Raw genomic sequence first — 9,432 nt, 5'->3', positions numbered from 1 at the left:
CTGTAAAGACATTTTCATTGTTTCCTTGTCTTGGCACATACACACACGCAATGGAATACTAATCAGACATTAAAAGGACAAAATAATGCCATTTGTAGCAACATGGATGCAAGTAGTGATTCTCATACTAAGTGAAATAAGTTAGAAAGAGAAATACAAACACCCTATGATATCGCTTATATGTGGAATCTAAAATATGGCACAAATGGTCCTATCTAAAAAACAGCACCAGATTAGAGACATAGAGAACAGACTTGTGGTTGCCAAAGGGAAGAGTGGAGGAAGTGGGAAAGACAGGGAGTTTGGGGTTAGTAGATGAAAACTATTACATTTTGAATGGATAAACAACAAGGTACTAATCTATAACACCAGACTATATCCAATCTCTTGAGCTATAACATGATAGAAGAGAATATGATTAAAAGAATATATGTTAATATATGATGGGTCATTATGCTGCACAATAGAGTTGACATAGCACTCTAAATCAAATATCCACTGATAAAAATTAAGAAAAAGCCCTCTACATATATAAACTCCTTGGAAATGCACCAAGAATGGGACAAAATGTCTAGTCAGAGATGTAATATGGTTTACTCTCAATAACTTATCTATATTTAAAATATTAACATTAATTTCTTAACAGCAAATTAGAAATTGTATTTCAGCTATGTGGGTTATGCTCATTTGTGTGAAAATTAGTCGTACAATTTCTCTTTTTTCCCAATAGTTACCTCCACCCTATGGAACCAGGGAACAGTACACACATCTCAAAATTTCTTCTTCTGGGATTCTCAGAGGAACCAAAACTCCAGCCCCTCATATTTGGGCTCATCCTTTCCATGTACCTCATCACTGTGTTTGGAAACCTGCTCATCATCCTGGCTGCCAGCTCTGACTCCCACCTCCACTCACCCATGTACTTTTTTCTATGCAACCTGTCCTTCATAGACATATGTTTCACTTCCACCACCATCCCAAAGATGCTGTGGAACATCCAGACCCAGAATAAAGTTATAACCTACAAAGGCTGTATCACCCAAATATACTTTTACATACACTTTGCAGGATTGGATATCTTTCTTCTGACTGTGATGGCCTATGACCGGTTTGTGGCCATATGTGACCCCCTGCACTACATGCTCATCATGAACCCCCAGCTCTGTGGGCTTCTGGTTCTGGTGTCCTGGGTGATGTGTGCCATGTATTCTTTATTACACAGCTTAATGGTGTTGCAGCTGTCTTTTTGTATAGACTTGGAAATTCCTCACTTTTTTTGTGAAATCAAACAAGTGGTCCAACTTGCCTGTTCAGACACCTTTCTTAATAATATGGTGATGCATTTTGGAGCTGGACTTCTGGGTGGTAGTACCCGGCTGGTATCCTTTACTCTTACTCTAAGATAATTTCCTCTATATGTAGAAACTCATCCACTCAGGGGAAGCATAAAGCATTTTCTACCTGTGTATCTCACCTCTCAGTTGTCTCCTTATTTTATTGTACTAGCCTGGAGTGTACCTCAGCCCTTTTGCTACCCACAGCTCACAGTCAAGTGCAACAGCTGCGGTAATGTACACTGTGGTCACACCCATGTTGAACCCCTTCATCTACAGTCTGAGAAATAAAGACATAAAGAGGGCTCTGAAAGGATTCTCTGGGATGGAAACATTTACCAAAGGAGCCTTTGTCCTGAGACTGAAGAAATGCACAGGATAGCAGAACTCAAAGCCTCAGAGCCATATATTGTAATTCTTTGATCACATTGTGGAAATAGTACTTGCTCCTTCAATATATTGCCTGTTATTTCCATTTCTTTGGATTCAACTTTCTTTTTTTGTTCTTCATCTTTTTAATTAAAATATAGTTGATTTACAATGTTTCTTCATTTTCTGTTGTACATCAAAGCGACCCAATAGCACACAGTTACCTCTGCTATACAGTAAAACCCCATTGTCCATTCATTCCAAAGGGTACAGTTTTCATCCAGCAACCCCAAACTCTCTGTCCATTTCTCTTTCTCTCCCCAGTCCCCTGGAAATAAGTCTGCTCTCCACATCTGTAATTGGTTTCTGTTTTGTAGATGGGATAATCTATGCCATAGTTTAGATTCCACATACAAGTGATATCACAAGGTATCTGTCTTTCTCTTTCTAACTTACTTAGTTTGATAATCTCTAGTTGCATCCATGTTGATACAAATGGCATTATTTTGTTCCTTTTTATGGCTGAGTAGTATTCCATGCATATATGTACCACTTTTTCTTAAACCATTCATTAGGTAGATAGACATTTGGATTGTTTCCTTGTCTTGGCTATTGTTAATAGTGCTGCAGTGAACATAGGGATGCATGTATCCTTTCAAATTGTAGTTTTTTCTGGATATATGCCCAGGAGTGGGATTGCTGGATCATATGACAGTTCTATATTTAGCTTTCTGAGATACCTCCATGCTATTTTCCTTAGTGGTTGTACCAATTTACAATACTACCCACAGTGAAGGAAGGTACCTTTTTCTCCACACCTTCTCCAGCATTTGTTATTTGTTGAAATGTTAATGATGGCCTTTCTGGCCTCTATGAGGTATTGCCTCATTGTAGTTTTGATTTGCATTTCTCTAATAATTAGTGATGTTGAGCATTATTTTCTTGGGACTGTTGGCCATTCATATGTCTTCTTTGGAGAAATGTCTGTTTAGGTCTTCTGCCCATATTTCCTTTGGGTTGTTTTGTTGTTTTTGAGCTGTATGCACTGGTAATATATTTTTGAGATTTATCCCTTCTCTGCTGCAATGTATGCAAAGATTTTCCTCCCATTTTCTGGGCTTTTTCATTCTTTGAATGGTTTTCTTTGCTGTGCAAAACTTTTGAGTTTAATTAGGTCACATTGGTTTATTTTTGTCTTTGTTGTCATTATTTCAGGAAGTGCATCACACAGGATGTTGCTGTGATTTATGTCAGAGAGTGTTCTGCCTATATTTGCCTCTAGGATTTTTGTAGTATTTGCCTTATATTTAGGTATTTAATCCATTTTGAGTTCATCTTTGTGTATGGTGTTAGTGTTCTAATTTCATTCTTTTACATATCGCTATCCAGTTTTCTCAGAACCACTTATTGAAGAGACTGTCTTTCTTCCACTGTATGTTCTTGCCTCCTTTGTCATAGATTAGTTGAGCATAAGTACTTAGATTTATTTCTGGACTTTCTGTTCTTTTCCCAATATTACTCCCCCCCTTCTTTTGGTGCCAGTACCATATTGTTTTGATAACTGTAGCTTTGTAGTATTGTTTGAAGTCAAGAAGGCTGATGCCTCCATTTCCTTTTTTAAAAATATTTCTTTGGTTTTTTGGGGTCTTTTGTGTTTCCATACAGATTTTAAAATATTCTGTTCTAGTTCTTCTAGTTTTGTGAGGAATATCCTTTGTAATTTGATATGCATTGCATCAAATCCATAGATTGTTTTGGGTAGAACAGTCATTTTGCAATCTTGATTTCTCCAATCCAAGATCATGGTATATCTTTTCATCTGTTGGTTCTGTCTTTGATTTCCTTCGTCAGTGTCTAATAGTTTTCAGAGTATAGGTCTTTTGTCTCTTTAGGTAGGTTTATTCCTAGGTATATTATTCTTTTTTGATGTAACGGTAAATGGGATGATTTTTCAGATTTCTCTTAAATGCAATCAATTTCTCTGTATTCATTTTGTATCCTGCAACTTTGCCAAATTCATTCATGGGTTCTAAGTTTTCTGAAACTGCCTTTAGGATTTTCTAGGTATATTGTCATGTCATCTGCAAGCACTGATAGTTTTAATTCTTCCTTCCCAAATTGGATTCCTTTTCTTTCTTTTTCTTTTCTGATTGCCATGGCTAGAACTTACAAAACTATGTTGAATTGTAGTGGTGAAAGTGGACATCCTTGTCTTTTGCCTGATCTTAGTGGAAAGTTTTCTCTTTTTTTGTCATTGATAATGATGTTAGCTATGGGTTTGTCATATATGTTTTTTATTATGTTGAGGTATGTTCCTTCTAGCCCCACTCTCTGGAGAGAATTTATCAGAAACTGGTGTTGAATTTTGTCAAAAGCTTTTTCTACATCTACTGAGGTGATCATTTTTTTTTTCTTTTTCAGTTTGTCGATGTCCTGCATCACGCCAATTGATTTGCAGATATCAAAGACTTCTTACATCCCTGGAATAAATCCCACCTGATCCTGGTATATGATCCTTTTAAAATATATTTGTATTTGGTTTGATAATATTTTGTTGAGGATTTTTGCATTTATGTTCAGCAGTGATGCTGGCCTGTAATTTTCTCTCTTTTATGGTATCCTTGTCTGTTTTTGGTATCAGGGTGATAGTGGCCTCATAAAATTAGCTTGGGAGGGTTCCTTCCTCTGCTATTTTTTGGAAGAGTTTCAGAAGAAAAAGTGCTCTTTTCAGAATGCTTGATAGAATTTGGCTATGCAGCCATCAGTTCCTGGACTTTCCATACAATTTAATTAACTTGCTTCATTAACTCCTCTGCCCTATCAAATAAGATATTTTTCCTTCTGGACTTTTCCACTCTTCGGAATTTTTCACTACCTTAAGTGAAATATATGGAAATTCCCATATATCTCCTGAGACTACATTCATTTCCTTAGAATAATTATATGTGTGTGTGTGTGTGTGTGTATACTGAGCAATGTTCCTTTCATTTCACTAAATGAATAAACAGAGTTTTGCCTCCTCTTTGAAAAAAAACTAGGCAACTAAAGCCAATTATGTAATTTCATAAGTGTATAAAATATGAAACCATTGTTTATAGCTTTTTGTTCATCATTGCTCTTTACATATCTACCATAATTTCTCTTTCTGAAAACATAGACTTTAAAAGATAGTGTGTTTCATAAAAGGTCATTCAGTTTTATTCCCTCTAAGATTTTGGTTTTTTACTGTAGCTGATATACAATGTTATGCCAATCTCTGTTGCACAGCAAAGTTACCTAGTCATTCATATATCTATCTATATATCTATGTCTCTATCTATCTATCATCTATCTATACAAATATACACATATACATTATTTTCCTCATAATTTTATATGAAGATATTGGATATAGTTCCCTGTGCTATAAAATAAAATCTCATTGCTTATCCGTTCTAAATCCCATCTCAGATCTTGTTCTTAATTTAAAAAAATATTATTGGAGTATAGTTGACTCTCAAATTTGTATTAGTTTCAAGTGTACAGCAAATTGGATGTTATGCATCTGTGTGTGTGTGTGTTTGTGTGTGTGTTTGTGTGTGTCTCTGTCTGTGTGTACACATTTTTCCACATAGGTTATTACAAACTAATAAGTGGATTTCCCTGTGCTATACAGTAGGGTCTTGTTAATTACCTATCTAGGTGTCCACATTGTTTCTCAGAGACACCGTCAAAACTGATCATCAAATGTATGTCTCCAATTGTATTCTATGTGAAACACAAATTTTAATAAATAATTTGACATATGAAGTTAGAGTCAGAGATGACCTTCACTATAATGAAGCAAATTTGTATTGGATTATTACTATGCAAACTATTTTTTCATGGTGTACATTTACTTATTAAGTAAGCTCTGTGTGTAAAGTTGTTTAGCTGTATAAAGTTGTTTAGCATTAGGGTGAAGGATTTTTTGGTGTAATTATTATTTTACATTGAATTGTTTTTCTGCTTCTGCTTTAAAACTTCCTTTATTGCTCATGAATGTGATTCCTTTCATTGCTCCAAATGAAATGTCTTCCCCATTCTATGTTTTGTCATAAGCACTGAAAGGATGCTAAATGAATTGTATATATACCATATGGTATATTGACTCTGTGACCATATATAACATACTATAACTCTGTGATTCAGAGTCATAAATTTTGAAGAAACAGGCATATTTTTTAACCTTTCATAGTTACTCACAAGGAAACATCAATGGAGTCATTTTTAATAGAGTTATATGAAATAAAATCAAATAACAGTAACTACAAATGCCATTCAAATATCAGGGCAGCTGCTTAGAATGAGAAAAAAATAATAATTCCCCTCAGTTCTATTCACTTTGATTATAGTATCAGTTGGCTTCATAACAAGTTGTACTAAAAGCAAATGTTTAATGTAATGCATTTGTTGTCAAATAGGATTATAGGATGAGGAGGTGTCTGAATTCTGATTGACTCTTCTTCATGGGTCTATTGTCAGCAGTCAGGCTCTATTTTGAGTTTTTAATGCTCATCCATGATGTGTGTGCTGTTGTACTGCTGTTCTGTCATGAATCACATTATGTTAATATCTTTCTTTTATGTATATAGGTCAGTCTTTAGTTGATAGAAAAAAGTGGATTTATGGAATATCAACTGCTTTATTTCAGTCACACTGTTCCTATATCCACATACAACATTTTGCTTTCTAGTTAGAAGAATTTCCTAATTTTAGGAGTGACTAAGCTACATGTGCTTCACTTCCTACCTTGAACCATGTACCACTAGAAATTTTAAATTCTTAACTAATTCCAAGTATAATTATATAATAAATTGTACATTTTTAAAAACATACAATTCAATGAATTTAAAAAATTAACATTACATGTTACATGATTCCATTTGTGCATAATTCGAAAAGGTACAAAATAAGTTTTAATTTCTTTGTAATGTATTGTTAATGATATAATTGCCCTGAGCCAATGTTTTACTTATTTCAGAAGGAAATGTGAGATGATAAAACCTAAAAGAATGTACCTAAAAGAATATATACACACAGTCATTTTTTCAAACTATCTTCCATCATGTTCTATCCCAAGAGACTGGATATAGTTCCTTGTGCTGTATAGTGAATGGATTGTTCATCTATTCAAAACATAATAGTTTGCATCTACCAACCCCAAATTCCCCATCCATTCCACTTCTCCCCTTTTCCCCTATTCAAAGACAAGTCTGTTCTCCATATCTGTGAGTTAAAAGTTCTTGGGATTAGGATGTGGACATCTTTTAGAAGCTCTTGTCTGCCTACCACAAAGGCTTTTTCAGGTAGAAATTATTTGATGTCTCTCAAGCACCTTTATATTTTTAAAAATCCAGAAAAGAATTTAACACCACCTAAAAAGTTGGTGAAAAACCTCTCTTTAAAAATCACATTCACAGAATATTTTTTGGTGAAGAGCTAAATCTACTAATACTAGATTTTAACACAGGACAATAACTTCACTACTCAAATGGCCCACTGCAGCATCAACAATACTTAGGAGCTTTCTCTATCTGTCTTACTTCACTTAGTATGATAGTCTCCATGTTGAAAAACAAATACCATATGATATCACTTATATGTGGAATCTAAAATATGGCACAAATGATCCTATCCCCAAAACAGAAATAGATCATGGACATGGAGAACAGACTTGTCATTGCCAGAGGGGAGAGGGGAGAGAAGGGGATGGACAGGGAGTTTGGGGTTCATGGATGCAAACCACTACATTTGGAATGAATAAGCAATGGAGTCCTACTGTACATCACAGGGAACTCTGTCCAGTCTTTTGGGTTAGAATGTGATGGAAGAGAGTAAGAAAAAAAAAGAAAAAAAGAATGTACATATACATATGACTGGTCAATTTGCTGTACAACATAAATTGAAGGAACATTATACATCAACTATACTTTTAATGAAAAAAAATAATACCTAGGAGCTTGTTTTAAATGCAGAATTCCCAAACCCCCGGAATCAGACATGGTGAATCAGAATTTGCATTTTAAGTACTATCCATGGTAATTTGTAGGAGTAGTGAATTTATAGAAGTGACAGTCTAAGGTAAATTTTCTCAGCTTCTCATTGATGAAATTTGGAGCAGTATAATTGTTTGTTTTGGATACTGTCCTCTTCATTACAGGAGTACAACAGCATCCCTTCAGAGAAGTCAAATAGCCTTGGCTGGAAAATTATCTCTGGTGGAGAATCACTGCCCCAGTGTTTGAGAACTAGAAGAGTCCTGAGAGATTCCAATGAAGACTCCTTCTCTTACTTGGTTTAAACCTTTGAGCAGAATATTAGTTCCTCTCAGTGCCATTTACACACTGGGGCTATGTTATACCAAAGTACAACATCACAGAGTGAATTTCTGCAAAAATGAAATCAGACAATTTCATTGTGCTAAGGTAAGCTATGGTACATAAAAATAAGTCTCATAATTACAAGCATTTCTTAACGAGGGACTGGAAGACTGTTTTTAACTTCTGATATAGTGGAGAAATTCTACTTGTTTTGTCGAAAGTGTCAGGAGGCCATGAAGTGTAGTACCTGAGGTTTTATATGAAAGGACAAAGTCATCTCACTTATAAAAAGAGAAATAATAACTTTTATAGAAATATCAGCAGCTATTTCTATATTGCAATGATTGGAAGATCCAAGGGCAGTAATCAGAAGATACTCTTAAATCTTAGACCTGGAGAAAACTTTAACTCAGGCTGGGATAAGGTGTTAGGAAGTTTAAACCGCTGGATGTAGAAAAGTTAATGGAGGAGGAATAAAAACTGAATTCACCTGCCTTATAACCTGGTCCCATAGGTTAGAAAGAGAAGGTAAAGTGAGCTATAAATATCTCATATTCTGCCATCCCCTCAGTCTCAGCAATCTTAGGCTCCTCAGGACATGTTTCCTTTGGAGATCTAAGTCTGGCTAGGAAACCTATTCCTTCTTCCTTCCAGAAGTGTCTTGTGGGGATGGAGTTTCCATCTCCATTATCAACCATCCAGGAAGCATTTGAACTTCCACACAGAGACTTTTCTCTCAGAGTTCCCATCCAGGTGAGTCCAAGAGTGCAGCAGACACTGTAGGAGAGGATTAGAGAGAATGAAACCTCAAACGTTTATCTGAGGTCACCTGTGGGCCAATCCAGCCTAGCTCAGATACCAGAGATTACTGTCATTTTTTGCTGGTCTGATATATAAATAAGTGTCTTTAGTTATTAACTTAAAAGACAATCAAATATTGATATCAGTAACACGGATGCAAAGCTGCCAATTAAATGATAAAAATGGAAGTCCAACTGGAAGAGGGAATAGGAAGCATAAAGGGCTTTCAGAAAAAGAAGAAAATATTCCCACAATATTATAAGTTAACAAGAGCAGAGAAATAGGGTTTTAGCTGTAGGGGGGTAAACAGTGAAATGAGGTCATTTCTGTTTATTTTAAAATGAGAGAAAGACAAGTATCATGTAACATCACTTATATGTGGAATATAATAAACATAACACAAAAGAACTTATTTATAAAACAGAAAAAAACTCACAGATTTCAAAACAGATCTTATGGTTACTATAATTTAAACCATTAGGGGGAGGGAAGAATTGGAATGGGAGAATAACAATATATACACTACTGTATAAAATAGATGATTAACAAGAACCTATTGTGTAGCACAGTAAAATCTACTCCAATAG

The 9,432-nt window shown here is 35.1% G+C and overlaps 1 pseudogene; it reads left to right on the top strand.

The window, feature by feature from the left end:
* The first annotated feature begins 743 nt into the window (after positions 1-743).
* Positions 744-1,716, top strand: LOC100519414 (annotated as a pseudogene).
* Positions 1,717-9,432: the final 7,716 nt, after the last annotated feature.

This window comes from Sus scrofa, unplaced genomic scaffold (assembly GCF_000003025.6).
Source record: "Sus scrofa isolate TJ Tabasco breed Duroc unplaced genomic scaffold, Sscrofa11.1 Contig434, whole genome shotgun sequence".
In the NCBI taxonomy this organism is placed as follows: Eukaryota; Metazoa; Chordata; class Mammalia; order Artiodactyla; family Suidae; genus Sus; species Sus scrofa.
The sequence above is the reverse complement of the archived record's forward strand: the minus strand, read 5'-3'. Positions and strand labels throughout refer to the sequence as shown.